We start from the raw sequence: 16,319 nt of genomic DNA, 5'->3' as shown, positions 1-16,319 counted from the left end.
CTAAGAAATCTCATGCATGTCTTTGTTTCACCAGTCCTAGAACATGTGTGTTGTCCCAATCAAAGTGATGTCCTTTGTCTGTATGTATGGAAACTAGTGATAGTGGGTCATGTCTTTTGGTGGCCAATTGGTGTTCATGTATCCTGCTTCCTGCTCGTTTGTCCGATGTAGTGTTTCTTACTGTTCTTGCGTGGTATTTTGTAAATGACACTAGTTTTGTTGGTAGTATCTCATGGATCAGTTTGGTTCACTGGCCGTTGTTTAAGTGTGTTGGTAGGTTTGTGGGTTACAATGATGCCAAGGCCAGAAGATTTCAGTTACATCACACTGTAAACTTTTGCTATAAATTCTGTGTCTGACAATCGTGTACTCCACAACCACCTGATGAAGGAGCGGCGCTCCGAAAGCTAGTGCTTCCAATTAAACCTGTTGGACTATAACCTGGTGTTGTGTGATTTTTAACTTTGTACACCCTAGTACAACCCCGGGATCTCAAAATCATGAAGGTCTTAAGAAACCAAGACCTATAAATATAGAGGTGGGACATACCACCAGCACTTCGTCGACTCACTCTGATGATGTTACCTAGTCGTGGTGGCGAAATGCCTGAAAACAGACCTTCAAACTCAGCGAACTAACTTACCTATTACAATTAAATGGTCCTTAGTTTCTTGATTGTAAGAGGATCAAGGGTTAGAGGGAGAAGGCAGAAGAAAGGCGATGACAAGTATATCAGCCATGATCAAGCAGTGAAGTAGACTTGATGGACCCAGTGGCCTAATTCTCTGGCATCTTATGGTCCTCTCACAATTTGGGGGAGAGAGGAGCATGAGGCATGGAAGTCCAGGATGAAAATCCCATTGTCTTTCTGACATCTCCCAATTATCTTCAGGACGGAATGGGATGAGGATGTCCTTCAATAGACTCTTAAAGCCATATTGTACCCACTTAAGAGTCAAGAGTGTGGTGCTGGAAAAGCACAGCAGGTCAGGCAGCGTCCAAGGAGCAGGAAAATCAACGTTTCAGACAAAAGCTGTTCATCAGGAATCTCTGATGAAGGGCTTTTGCCTGAAATGTCAATTTTCCTGCTCCTTGGATGTTGCCTGACCTGCTGTGCTTTTCCAGTATGACACTCTTGACTCTAAGCTCCAGCATCTGCTGTACTCACTTTCGCCTATGTACCCACTTAAGAGCCTCACCTCACCCCTTATTTGTAACCAAGTTACGTCAGGGGAAAGAAGCCAGATCATGTGGTTCTGTGAGCTGGGAAAAGACCGCAGCCAGCCCTTTGTCAATGAACACCACTCCCCTCACCTCACAACCAACTGACTGACTTACTTTGAAATAGTAAGGACTGTAGATGTGGAAGTCAGAGTCAATAACTTCCTTTTGCCTGGGGTCTCCAGCCTCAGTAGCAGCAGCAAAGGCAGTACTGGAAAGCAGTTAGCCTTTGATTAGCCAATAGCCCTCACTGGCAGGAGACCTGCTCTTTGCCAGAAGGTTCCCCTGAGTCAGGAAACAAGGGGATGGTTACTGGGGATTTACTCCCAACAAGCTCCAGGGAAACTGCCAGCGGAATAGCCGGAAATCTACCAACCGATGGACAGGATAACTGCCCCAACCAATAAGTTCTACCTGTTAAAGCTTTCTTTCTCCACAAAGGCTGGCTGATCCAGTGAGTATTTATAGCACAGTTTGGCTTTTCTTTCAATTGCTCAGGATGTGGTGCGTTCTGATTTGTATCCATGACGGTGAAGTTGGGATAATTAAAGGTTGTTTCAGAGAACAAAGCTCCAGGGAAAGAGGTGCATGTAACAATCTGATGTTTCAAACACAGAGAACTGGCCCGAAGAGCAGAGTGAGAGAAGCTGCAATAGTATTTCACACTGAGGAAAACATCAGTGGGAAAATATCAAATCAGTGGCCTTGCAATTTGGCTTTTGGACCATAAGGTGAGAACCAATTTTCTAAACTGCTTCAATAAGGTGGGTGGGAACTAAAAACACCTTCACCTGGAACTCTGCCACCTGTTGTATTTGAAATTATTCAAAAATAACATTGAACGTCTGGAAAAAACAGAAGAAAGTAATAAAAAGCTGTGCAATGGCTATGGATGTTTAATTTATGATTTAAGTTCATAGATTTTATTGACACATGTACAGGAGTACAGTAAAAGGTACATAATGTTGCCACACATGGCACCATCTTAGATACCAAGGTACCTCGATACCAAAAAAATACAAGGTGGTAAGAGAAATGGGAGTTAAAAAGTTAAGCATTACTTCATAGAATAGTAGAAAAATAAATAGACAATAATTTACATTGAAGCCTTTCTTAGTTTAAACTCAGAAAATAAAAGAATGAGTTAAAAGCTCAACAGCCTCTGATGAGTCCTCCATTTATCTCACTCTATTGTGTGTTCTTGCCACTGTAGATACTGTCATTACTGCTGAAAGTGCTGCCTCTCTGATCTCTCCAGGTGTTTCGGGAATATGCCCCGGCAGGATCCATTCACACGCCAAACTGAGACACCACCATACGCTTCCAAGAGACTGACCACCATACAGCCAAGAGACCAGCTGTTTCATCAATGACCTTCACTTCATCATAAGGTCAGAAGTGGGGATATTTGCCGATGATCGCACAATGTGCAGCACAGTTTGCAACTCCTTAGATACTGAAGCATTCCATGTTCAAATGCAGAAAAAGATGGACAATTTCCAGGCTTGGGCTGACAAGTGGTAAGTGGTAAATGATTTGTGCCACACAAATGCCAGACCATCTTCAACAAGAGAGAATTTCACCATCATCCTTTGACATTCAATGGTGTTACCATCACTGAAACCTCTATTACTCAGTGTCATTGGGATAAAGTCCTGGAATTCCCTCCCAAATAGTATTCCAAATCCACATGGCCTGCAACGGTTCAAGAAGGAGGTTCGCCACCACCTTCTCAAGAGCAACAAGGGATGGGCAACAAGATGTCATCCAGCAAGTAATGCCCATATTGCACAAGAGAATAAAACTAAGTTCTTAAAAATTCCTGAGACATCATGTTGTGAATGGCAGGAAAAGGAGACTGCACAAACATTTTCATCTTCAGGGTGGAGCTCAGAATATCAGTCCAAAATTCAAGAGTGAAGTATTTACAAATATCTTCAGCCAGAAATACTAAGTGGATGATCCACCTTAACATCCTCCTAAATTCCTCAGTAACACACATGTCATTCTTTTAGCCAATTCAATTACTTCATGTGGTGTCAGGAAATAGCTGGAGGCAGCAAAGGTCCCAACAACATCTGGGCTGTAGTCCCGACGACCTGCATTTCAGAAAAAGCCCTGTTCCAATCTTGGCTGTTCTGACACAGTGAGAATATCTATCCAACAAAGTGGAAAATCATCCAGGTATGACATGCTCATATGAAGTCCAATTTGGTCAATTATCATTCCTGATCAGCAAAATTATGTAACGACTTGTTGATGATGTTAACAAGTGACACTTAAAAAGCAATAATCTGTTCACCAATGCTCCATTTTCATTTTGTTGGGAACATGCAATTTCAGATCTCATTACAGCCTTAGTCCACAAGAGGTGACATGGGCATGATGAATCTTGACATCAAGGCAGCATTTGACTCCTTAGCATCATGAAGCCCTCCCAAAACTGGAGTCAATGGGCATTGGCCAAAATCTCTACACTGGTTGGAGTTATGCATAGCACAAAGGAAGATGTTTGTAATTGTTTGAGGTCAATCACCTTAGACCCAGGATTTTCTCCGCTTTATGCTTAGTCCCAGTTGTCCTCAGCTGCTTCGTTAATGACAGTTCCTCTAACATGAGGTCAGAAATGGAGATATTCGCTGAAGATTACACACTTGGGCATTTGTCAGTTCCTTTTGCAACCTTGCAGATAATAGAGCAGTCCATGCCCACTTGCAGGAAGATATGGAAAACATCCACAATCAGGTTGATAAATTGGAGGTACGAACTGTGCTCATAAATACCAGAGAATGACCATCTCCCAGTAAGAGAGAACCTAACCATTTCCTCTTGACATTCAATGTCTTTATTTTCTCTTAAGCATATGGGCATCACTGCCTAAGCCAGCAATTGGTGCCCATTCCTAATTGCCCAGAGGGCATTTCAAAGACTACCTCATTACTATGATTTTGGAGTCACATGTAGGTCAGACCAGGCATGGACAACACATTTCCTGACCTAAAGGATATTAGTGAACCTGAAGTGTTTTTAATAATAATCAATTTAATTACATAATTACAATTAGACTAGCTTTTTTCTTCCAAATTTTATTGAATTCAAATTTCACCATATGTCATGGGAGCATTCAAGCATTCACCTCAGAATATTAGCCTGGGTTTCTGGATTACAACTCCCATGACATTATCACCTTATCACTGACTTCCCCAGTTACCATTGTTGAATTCTCCCACTATCAAATTTTCAGGGACATCACTGATAGCCAACTTAACTTGGCTAACCTCATAAATAATGTGGTTACGAGAGCAGGTCAGCAGGTAACCCATAACATATTGACCATCTATAAGGCACATGTCAGGACTGTAATGAAATACTCCCCACTGCCTGGATATGTGTGGCTCTGGCAACATTCAGCCCCTCCATCACTGACTCATCGTGAGGCCGTGAGGATCATCTACAAGATTTCCAGCAGCAACTCGTGAAGGCAGAACCTTCCAAGCTGTGAGATCTATCACATAGAAGAACAGGGACAGGAGACATTTGGCAACACCATGACCTACTAGTTCTCCACAAATCTATATACATCTTGACTTGGAAATTTGTTACTGTTGCTCCACAGCCACTTGATCAAAATCCTGAAACTGCTTTCTTGACCATTTTCCCTCCATGATATATTCGAAAAGTGTGGCACTGGAAAAGCAAAGCAGGTCAGGCAGCAGCTGGGGAGTAGGAGAGTTGATGTTTCTTGAAAAGGCCTTTCATCAGGAAATGTGCTCGAAACATCAACTCTCCTGCTCCTCGCATGCTGCCTGACCTGCTGTGCTTTTCCAGCACCACATTTTTCAACTCTGATCTCCAGCATCTGCAGTCCTCACTTTCTCCCGACATGATATAGACTTGCAGTAGATTAGGAAGAAAAATGAAGGATGAGCAATAATAATCATGTTAACAACCCAACGAACAAATGAAAAAAAATTAAATAGCATTTTAAAATTCTTTTTCGATCTATTTGGTGTGGTGCCACTTACACTTCTGTAGAAATGCAGGAAAGGACATCCTCTGACTATTATTTGTTAATAAACATCAAGAAAACATTGCTCAGAGTTTTTGCATGCTAGGTTGCTTTTTGCCCTGAACAATGTTGCTAAATTTCAAAGAGTTAGGCAATGGGATAGAGAACTTGATTACGTTAGCCAACACATGGTTCTATGTCTTGACTAAAAAGTTGTAAATTATTTTTCTTTTATTTTCATTCGGACTGAGTTAAAACTAGATTCTGAAAAATAGCCTGTTGGAGATCTTTCAAAGTAATACTGTTTCGTGAAAAAGGCTGACCTCTAATTAATAACGTTATTTTAAAAAAAATAATGGCATGGTCAAGAACCACATCAAAGACCCTGCCCCTAAGACAAAAAGGTCAAATCTGAGCAGTTCCGTAATCCTTTCTTGAATCCAACTTTTTGCGTCAAATAAAATGGTTTATGAGAATGAAAAGTATAGAGGCGTGCCAGTGAGTCCTGCGACCTCCTCATACACAATCATTACGCCAAGCAAATAAGCTTTGAACACTTCCATCGCCAGTTTGGAATACAACCAGAATCATATACATACACAAGTTGGATTCATTATTTTGGCTGCCTTTCCTTTCTTCAATTAAATTCTGTGCTCCAACTTGTTATATGGTGTCAAAAGCATTGCCTTCAACACTACTTCAATCCATAATCTGCTGTTCGGTGATAGTTGAAGGTTGAGTCTTGCTCATGTAAAAGATGAAAGCCTGAAGGTTAGCCTAACTTGATAGGATATCATTTAATTCCATGTGAATGATAATGGAGAGTTCTGAGCTACTGATTAAACCTGGTCATTACATTTTCAAAGGCAGAATATTGAAAAAAAGCACAATTAATGGGTGAGCCTATGATTGAATGTTGGATTGACCCTGCAGTTAAGGTTGCCAAATCTGATTGGACATGTTCCATGTATTCTTGTCTTCAACGTTCCACCCTCTTACTTCTACCACTGACTCTCCAACACGTCAGGTATTGGAACACACCACCTTCAAGTGTAAAGGAAGAAATTTGACCTCAATATTTACTGGGGCAGAATATCCAAGAGGATGGAGTTGGAGCACTGTGGTGTTTTAACTCCAGGCTATTGGGTTGTATGTGTATGTGTATGCGTGTGTTTAAAGCAGATTTTCTGCTTGGAAGCTAACCTGGTTAGTGTGCTTGGCTCGCTATCAAATGAAAAATGACCCAGAAGGAGCCACAACTCAGGAGGAGATAAAATCCTGCTGCTTAAGGCAGAGATTACCTGTGAACAGATGAGAAGTGGAAAGGCTGAAGGGGTGGTGTGACTGGGATGATAGTTGGAGGATTCAGGGAGGGTTAATAAAGGAGATTAGATCTGAGGCGAGAATTGGGGGTCAGTGATTGTCATGTTCAGTGATTGTGATGGCTGTGGAGGAGCCCCAATCATGGCAGCGGGTGGTTGGATTGTATGGGGTTTGGTGGATTGGAAGCAAGCACTGATGTCTACCCTGGGTAAGTAGTAATGCTGAAAAAAATCCCATCTATTTCACGTGGGACCATTGATCCCCTCCCACTGCCCTTAGTTGTCAGGTTTTCTGAACCCAGGGAAACACAGATAGCCAGTTGGAAAAGTGATTTAATCTTGGATTCACCACCTCATTAAAATGTTTAAATGAGCAACCCACCTCCAGACGTGGGATGGTCACTCACTCCAAGAAAAGCAAAATCTTCCAGAAGCTGAAATCTGAAACAAGTACAGAAAATGCTGGAGAAACTTAACAGGCCTGGCAGCATCTTGGAGTAAAATAGAGAGTTAACATTTCTGGTCCAGTATTACTCTCCTTGAGTTCTCTGTGTTTATGATCACTCACCTTCCAGCTACTGAAACTGACACTAAATAGATTCAAGACTGGTTGGGATTAAGTTGGGATGTGTACCTCATAATTTCCTGACCAACACAAACTCACCCATTCCTATTAAAGTAAACCTATTTACTACTCAGTTGAATGAATCCTGTCTGCCAAATGAATCAAATAGCCAGTTATTACAGACTTCAATATGTTAAAAACTATATTTTATAAATATTGATTGAGTACTCAATGAAAATTTAAGTTTCACAAATTTATTTTAATTTAGATAAATGTGAGGTGCTGAATTTTGGGAAAGCAAATCTTAGCAGGACTTATACACTTAATGGTAAGGTTCTAGGGAGTATTGCTGAACAAAGAGACCTTGGAGTGCAGTTTCATAGCTCCGTGAAAGTAGAATCACAGGTAGATAGGATAGTGAAGATGGTGTTTAATATGCTTTCCTTTGTTGGTCAGAGAATTGAGTACAGGAGTTGGGGGGCACATTAGATTGGCCACTTTTGGAATATATTGCATGCAATTCTGGTCTCCTTCCTATCGGAAAGTTATTGCAAAACTTGAAAGGGTTCAGAAAAAATTTACAAGGATGTTGCCAGGGTTGGAGGATTTGAGCTACAGGGAGAGGCTGAACAGGCTGGGGTGTTTTCCCTGGAGCATCGGAGGCTGAGGGGTGACGTTATTGAGGTTTACAAAATCGTGAGGGGCATGGATAGGATAAATAGACAAGGTCTTTTCCCTAGGGTCGGGGAGTCCAGAACTAGATGGCATAGGTTTAGGGTGAGAGGGGAAAGATATAAGAGACCTAAGGGGCAACCTTTTTCATGCAGAGGGTGGTGCGTGTATGGAATGGGCTGCCAGAGGTAAGTGGTGGAGGCTGGTACAATTGCAACATTTAAAAGGCATCTGGATGGGTATATGAATAGGAAGAGTTTGGAGGGATATGGGCTGGGTGCTGGCAGGTGGGACTGGATTGGGTTGGGATATCTGGTCGGCATGGATGGGTTGGACCGAAGGGTCTGTTTCTGTGTTGTACATCTCTATGACTCTATGACTGTAATCCTGTAATCTTTTTCTCCTGGGTTGCTCACAACAGTATGCGAGAGATTAATATGCGATGTTTGGAGGTTTTGGACAGTTAGCGACCCTACCCCTGTGTTTTACCATGGAATTCAGGGCTGCAATGCAACAAGTTATTGTGGAACTTCATTATCTCTCCCTCCTTTGAAATTGACCTTGACATATTCCGAATCAATCAGTTCAGAGAAGTTATCATACATCTCTGGAGCAGATGGAACTTGAATGTGCGCCTCCCGGCCTCAGAGATAAGGACATTACCATTTCAACACAAGAGCACCCTTTGAAATACCTGTCATTCATTACCACTTAGAATGGAATAGTTTTCCATTGCTCCTTAATCATGGCACCCATTAATTGTTCCATGATTGTAAGCAATCACGTTTCTATTGGCAAAGAACAAAGTACTTACTATTTTCGTTCCTCGATGTTAACTTCAATCAATGGTCATGCAGGTGTTACCATAGTTTTAACAGGAGAATGGGATCAATAACAACCATTGATAACACCACATTCCTAACTACCTCTGCTTCGATATGCCTATTATTTTTAGTGTAGTCTTAATTAACAATAATGAATTGGGACATTAGAAAATTGAAATTGTATTGCCTAATATTTTGACAATGGATTTAGGTTTTAATTAAAATAGTGTATAAATCAAAGTATTTTAAAATATTTTGTACCTTAAAAGTTGACTGAAACTGAAAAGGATTGTGCTTTAGAAGGCCAAAAGATTGTTGTCCCACTCACTTACCTCAGCATGAATTCGAGAAATTCTCATGGACTCAGTTTGGAAGTAAGCTGTTCTGCCCATCAAGTCCATCCAAATAACATCCCATCCAGATACACCCTCCTGTTATTTGGATGGACTTGATGGGCAGAACAGCTTACTCCCAAACTGAGTCCTGCATTTCCCATGGCTGGCCCACCTGCACATCCCTGGACACCATAGGAAATTTATCATGGCCAATCCATCTTTGGACTGTGGGAGGAAACCACAGCACCCGGAGGAAACACGCGCAGAGAGGGGGAGAACATGCAAAACTCCACACGGACAGTCGCCCAAGGGTGGAAATGAACCTGGGTCTTTGTCAATGTGAGGCAGCAGTGCTGACCACTGAACCAAAGAACAGAGATTCTGTAGGCTGTTTGAGGAAGGTTTCCAACACCCAACATGACATAATATCAAAATATTATCCCTTTAATATGAGAGACCTTTTTTTATAGTTTGGTGTGAATTTAGTTAAAGGCCAAAGGAAAATGATAACTTAACAGATAAAATATGTGCAGCAAGAATGCAGAGCATGCAGTTTACATATCAGAAACGTCAGGTAAGAGTGTGTGTGAGTTCCAAAATAAAAGAAATTACTGTTAAGGGTAATTACTTCAAGGGAAAACAGTTATTCAGTTATAAGAAAAGCAAAGTATATGATGTTGTAATTTTGAGATCTGTTCACTGCAATTTTTGTTGTAATTGTCTGAACAACTATTATCTTCTGGGGCATGAAGGTGGCTCAGTGTTTAGCACTGCTGCCTCTCAGGTTCGATTCCAGCCTCGGGCAACTGTCTGTGTGGAGTTTACACATTCTCCCTGTGTCTGCATGGGTTTTCTCCGGGTGCTCTGGTTACCTCCCACAGTCCAAAGATGTGCAGGTCAGGTGAATTGGCCATGCTAAATTGCCCATAGTGTTAGGGACATTAGTCAGAGGGAAATGGGTCTGGTGGGTTACTCTTCAGAGGATTGGTATGGACTTGTTGGGCTGAAGGGCCTGTTTCCACACTGTAGGGAATCTAATCTACATAATTTGAAAGAACTTCGAGCTATTTGATTGCCTGATCTCAGGAGACACCACTTGCAAGCTGTCATTCCCTTTTCCTATAATAGGTTAGCTTTCTCAGCAGGATTTTTCTTTTGTTCAAATTGTACCTTCAAACTACACAATTGTTTTTTTCATCAGAAATACTTCACTTTCCACTTATATCTTTGTCATTAGGTCAAGGAAATTTCCTGCTGATAACCATGTATACCAATGGGATGAATGTTCATTACCAATAGTGGCACAAAAACACCACTACTGACTGAGATCTAAAGGATCTAACTGCTAGACTGGGTATGTGGCAATTGATGTTGCAGTCAATAAAACTGAAGATGTACATAGCCTCATGGACACCACTATAGAGCCATAGAGTCATAGAGATGTACAGCACAGAAACAGACCCTTGGTCCAACTCGTCCATGCCAACCAGATATCGCAACCCAATCTAATCCTATTTACCAGCACTTGGCCCATATCCTTTAGATTAGATTAGATTGCATTACAGTGTGGAAACAGGCCCTTCGGTCCAACAAGTCCACACCGACCCACCGAAGCGCAACCCACCATACCCTACATTTACCCCTTACCTAACACTATAGGCAATTTAGCATGACCAAATTCACCTGACCTGCACATCTTTGGACTGTGGGAGGAAACTGGAGCACCCGGAGGAAACCCACGCAGACACGGGGACCCTCCAAGCCCTTCCTATTCATGTACCCATCCAGGTGCTTTTTAAATGTTGCAATTGTACCAGCCTCCACCACTTCCTCTGGCAGCTCATTCCATACAGACACCAACCTCTGCATGAAAAAGTTATCCCTTAGGTCCCTTTTAAATCTTTCCCCTCTCACCTTAAAACTATGCCCTCTAGTTCTGGATCACCGTGATTTGCAGATGCCGGTGTTGCACTGGGGTGTGCAAAGTTACAAATCACACACTTCCAGGTTATATTCCAACAAGTTTATTTGGAAGCACTAGCTTTTGGAGCGCTGCTCCTTCATGAGGTGGCTGTAAATACCAGGTGGACCATCTGAAGGTGAAGCTTTCACTGCCACCTGATGAAGGGCTTTTGCCCAAAACGTCAATTTTCCTGCTCCTCAGATGCTGCCTGACCTGCTGTATTTTTTCAGCACCACTCTAATCTATAACCAGGTGTTGTGTATGATTTTTAACTTAGACCTGGATCACACTTGTCATAAATGGATCTGTCCATGATGGACCTGCGGGGATTAACAATTGGACTGTCTTTGCGAATATATTAACGATACTCTCCACTGTGTGGTGTGGCACCACCAATATGCTAAATGGGATTTTCCAAACAAATCTAGAATTCAAAATTCGGCATCCATGAGGTCATTGGGCCATCAGCAGCATCATAATTGTATTCAACCAAAACTTGTAACCTCATGACCTGGTATGATCCCAACCCTACCATTACAACCAAACTAGCAGATCAACCCTGGTTCAGTGAAAATGCAGGAGCAGCGGACATACTTAAGAATGAGGTCACGACCTGGTAAATCTGTATAACACAAGCCTAGCTGTAGGATAAGCAGGGGAAGTACCATGAGCTGCTGGGAAAATGTGATGATCTGTTGGATATTGCTCCATCTTTGTAGTTATTGATACATCATGGGGCAACAGCAGAAATAATCCAAACAGGTTGATAAATGCTTCTCTTGCTGCTACACCTTCAGATGGTCCACCTGGTGCTCCTCAGTCAATAGCTGAAAGTAATCACCTAACCCTAGCTTCACAAGGTTCAGTAACAGCATTTGCAAAGACATGGTTAGAATCACACAGTCAGAATCAACATTGAACACCCTAGTATTTAATATATTTTGAAGGATCAGCCATCCAGTCTTGTAATATTCATATGACCTCATACCTTACTACAGACTAATACCTTGATAAATCTGAATAAGTCAGAATGATTATGAACACGTTTACTGAACTGCAAAGTTTGCTCATTCCTTTGACTACTGTCAAAATATTAATTTAAAATGTATTTATTTAAATCTTCACGCTCATTAGGTAACCTTTACTATAAGGTATAGATCTTCAGCAAAACCCTCACTGATGAGTATGATTGCCTACCTTGGAAATTACATGACACTGGCCACATAAACGACGAGCATTGATATCAAGGGCTGGACTTTTGCAGGGGCTCTGGTAAGATTTGTACCCAAGTTGCCTGAGAATTCCAATGAGGTTTATCACCAGGTTGGAAGCATCATGTTGTACCTTTTATCAATTTGCCAAACAGAGTGAGATGTTCCTCGCTAGGCAGAGGCATGTACTTATTTATTCATGGACTTACCTAAATGTCTTTTAAATGTCGTAACTGTACCCATATCCACCACTTCCTCTGGAAGTTCATTCCACACATGAACCACTCTCTGTGTAAAAAAATTGCCCCTCATGTCTTTTTTTAAATCTTTCACTTCTCACCTGAAAAATATGCCCCCTCGATTTGAAATCCCCCACCGTAGGGAAAAGACACCTGCCATTCATCTTATCTATGTCCCTCATGATTTTATAAACTCTTTAAGGTCACCCCTCAACCTCCTACACTCCATGGCTGACCCCACTGATAGACAGCCTCTTCTCTCCCCACCCCCAGACCAGACTGAGGAAGAGTCCCCACTTAGTTTCTTACCTGGCCATTTGGTTGGATAAACATGTGGTGTGTTTGGCAGGCAGCTGGCACATACTGTAGACGTGATGTTGTGCCGCAGTGTGCCAAACATAGAGTTGGACCTCCACCCCCACCTGGACAGATCCCTAATGACAAGCAGTCTCTCTCAATCTCTGTGTGTGTTAAAAAGAGCACAATAGGATCATTGCAGCAGTAATGATAGCGTTTGGCTTTGGCTGAAACATCAACATTCCAAGAGGTTTGGCATGGGATGGATGCTGCCTTGTAAGTGCTATGTGAGTGAGACCTAAGAGAACAAGTGCACAACTCTGACATGTACTCTGGTCCAGTCCATGAGCTGGATATCTGCCCTGACTGCAAAGTATCCTTGCAGCACCATTGCAATGCTAGTTATTGGTGTGCCTTACAATCCAGGTCTGAGCTTTGTAAATATTGTGCAAGTGGATTGGAGGTGCTGTAATGGTCATCAGGGGTGGGCAAATATCAGCTGATGTGGAGTGCTGGTGCTCATTCATGGTCACATTGAGGTGCTGTTTGATGTTGACAACATTGCCCAGTTATAGGAAGGATAACAAGCAGAAATTGAGTACGTACATGAACAGAGAAAGTTCGGAGGGATATGAGCCAGGAGCAAGCAGGTGGGACCAGTTTAGTTTGGGATTCTGGAGGGCATGGACTGGTTGGGCCGAAGGGTCTGTTTCCATGCTGTATGAATCTATGACTATCTATGACTAAATTGGGCCTGCACGGTGGCTCAGTGGTTAGCACTGTTGCATCACGGACCTGGGTTCGATTCCCGCCTCAGGCGACTGACTATGTGCTCCGGTTTCCTCCCACAGTCCAAAGATGTGCAGGTCTGGTGAATTGGCCACGCTAAGATTGCCCACAGTGTTCAGGGATGTGTAGGTTAGGTGTATTAGTCTGGGGTAATGTAGAGAACTTCTTCAAGGTAGGCATCCTTGGAAGAGGCTTCACCGTAAGGTTAACATCAACGAGGAGAAAGTGAGGGCCGCAGGTGCTGGCGACCAGAGTCGAGAGTGTAGTGCTGGAAAAGCGCAGCAGGTCAGGCAGCATCCAAGCAGCAGGAGAATTGACGTTTTGGGCAGAAGCCCTTCATCAGGAATGGTGAAGGGCTTATGCCCGAAACGTCGACTCTCCTGCTCCTCGGATGCTGCCTGACCTGCTGTGCTTTCCCAGTAACATAATCTCGACTCTGGTCTCCAGCATCTGCAGTCTTCACTTTCTACTAATATACAACAGTAGGGGAATGGATCTGGGTGGGTTACTCTTTGGAGGGTCAGTGTGGACTTGTTGGGCTGGAGGGCCTGTTTCAACACAGTTGGGCTTCTCTATCATTCTAAATTCTGTCCCACCAAAACTCTGGTGGTGCAACCAAACTGCTGTAATGTTTAGGTTAGCTTCTTCATGGGGTGATACTTAATGAGTCATACATGTTTGACTGAGATTATACACAATTTAATTGCAATAAGACCTGAATTTTCATTCTGGTTAATGTTGCTACTTAAACCGTTCTCTATCACCTTGACAATACCCTAGCTTATTTTTCTGGCTGTGGTGGAGGCTCATTTTTATGTAGACAAAGTTAAAAATCACACAACACCAGGTTATAGTCCAAAAGGTTTATTTGGAAGCACTAGCTTTCAGAGCGCTGCTCCTTCATCAGGTGGTCTTATCCTCCACAACCACCTGAAGAAGCAGCACTCTGAAAGCTAGTGCTTCCAAATAAACCTGTTGGACTATCACCTGGTGTTGTGTGATTTTTAACTTTGTCCACCCCAGTCCACCCCCGTCCATATCATTTTTATGTGGATAGAGTTGACATGAGACAAAACTATTTTAACATATGTCATGATTAAAGGTTCTTGATAAACTCTTGTAGGATTGTAGAACTTTACTACCTTGTGCCTGAACTTAGTCTGACTCAACTGCGGTTAAAATCAAATATTTATTCACTTCCAATTTGAAAGCTGTTATACGTTTATGGTCCAGCATTTCACGTCTTAAATACTCTCTCCATGAAGAAAACTTCTTCAATTCTCTTCTTGTGGATTTATGGCGGCTTGATTTCCTTTCACTGTCTTGATTTTTAACGCATTCTGTAGTAGCACCAGTTTGAAATTAAAATAAAACTGCACTGACATTCTGATGCAGTTGTCATTTTCCAATTTTTGCCAGTTTAATAAATGTGGTTAGATCATCATTAAATTATATTGCCAGGACTCTGACACCATTTTTGCACTCTATCATGAGGTTACTGTCACTCCCTCAACCCTCCCACCATCCAAAGGCAGCCCAGTTGAGAGATCATGTGCAGTAGCAGATTTTTTAAAAATCCTTAGCTGCTCTCAAACATCAGCTGAACATTTTGGGAGACATCTGCTAATCTTACATTGTTGATTTTGGCCGCAGTGAGTATTTTTAAGAGTACTTTTAATGTCTGTTGAATGTTTTGAATGTTTAAGGGCTAATGGCCACAAACTGAAAGGAGCAAGAGAATAGTCAGGAGCATAGGGCACACAGAGTTCAAAGTGTAGTGAGAGCAAATAGGAGGAAACATTCATAATGGATTCCTCACTCTCCTACTGGAGTGTATGGGCCCAGTTCTCTGAAAGGTAGTGCATGAAGTTGTCACAGACTTGTGTAACATCTTTGTCCAATTAGCTACATTACCTGTTGCAGCCATGATCAACACAGCATTCATCTTGTTTGCTTTCAGTTCCTTCTAGACTGTAAAGAAGATAGCATTCAGTCTGCAGACAGTATGTGCTTACCATCAACTGTTGGCTGATGCCATGTTTGATCACCTGAATACTTACAGTCAAGGTAGACACCTAGCAACAGTAGGATAGAGCTCTGGAGCTTGCCCAGAGAGCAGTCCCCTGCTGAGGCTAGCACTTCGTTGATTGTCATCCTGTTGACCTCTGGATTCTTCAGGTGACCCAATTATGTCTACTTTTCCTTATATTTCTTTTTTGCCTCATTGTATCCCTTACTTTATCATTGATCATGGTTGGTCAACTGCACAAGTTGATTTTTTCATACACTACTTTGCCTATTCCCACTCTTATATATTTACCAGTTAACAGTTCAATCTAGATTACTGAAGACAAGGCATTTTCCATTCCATCAAAAGGTTAAGGTTATTTAGAGTTAGACTGTGCTTGAACTTTCCATCCTCACCCTTAAATTTAATATCAAATTCAATCACATTATGATCAATATACCCATATGTCCTCATCTTAGATTATTGATTATTTCTGCTCTGTCACTCATCACAATTTAGTATTGCCAGTCGTGAGTTCATATTATTGCAGAAAACTGTTGAAAATACATTTCATAAATTCCCAGCTTTAATACTTGAGCTGTCTAAGACTTTCAGTCATTCTGAAAATTAAAATCTCCCAATAATAACCTAATTGGTTTTGTTTACCTGATCTCCATATTTACCCGTCAGTTCACTATACAGATATTACAAAGTGGCCTGAAGATAAATTTGTTATCATTTCATTACTTGGTTATCATATTCATTCTCACAACTGTTACTGAAAACTGATCATGTGTAATACAAAATGGAACAGATTTATTTAAAAATTATTAGCAATTATTTTACTTTTTCAAGAATGAATAT

At 41.7% G+C, this 16,319-nt stretch overlaps 1 long non-coding RNA gene across 4 annotated transcripts in view; it reads right to left on the bottom strand.

Annotated features, from left to right (window-relative positions):
- The window catches only part of LOC148151819 (uncharacterized), a 60,881-nt gene that overhangs the window by 15,096 nt on the left and 29,466 nt on the right, over nucleotides 1-16,319 (bottom strand). The gene's annotated exons all lie outside the window — the stretch shown is intronic.

The sequence above is a fragment of the Chiloscyllium plagiosum genome, unplaced genomic scaffold (genome assembly GCF_037043375.1).
Source record: "Chiloscyllium plagiosum isolate Xiang-an unplaced genomic scaffold, Cpla_swu_hap1 HiC_scaffold_2, whole genome shotgun sequence".
NCBI lineage: Eukaryota > Metazoa > Chordata > Chondrichthyes > Orectolobiformes > Hemiscylliidae > Chiloscyllium > Chiloscyllium plagiosum.
The sequence above is the reverse complement of the archived record's forward strand: the minus strand, read 5'-3'. Positions and strand labels throughout refer to the sequence as shown.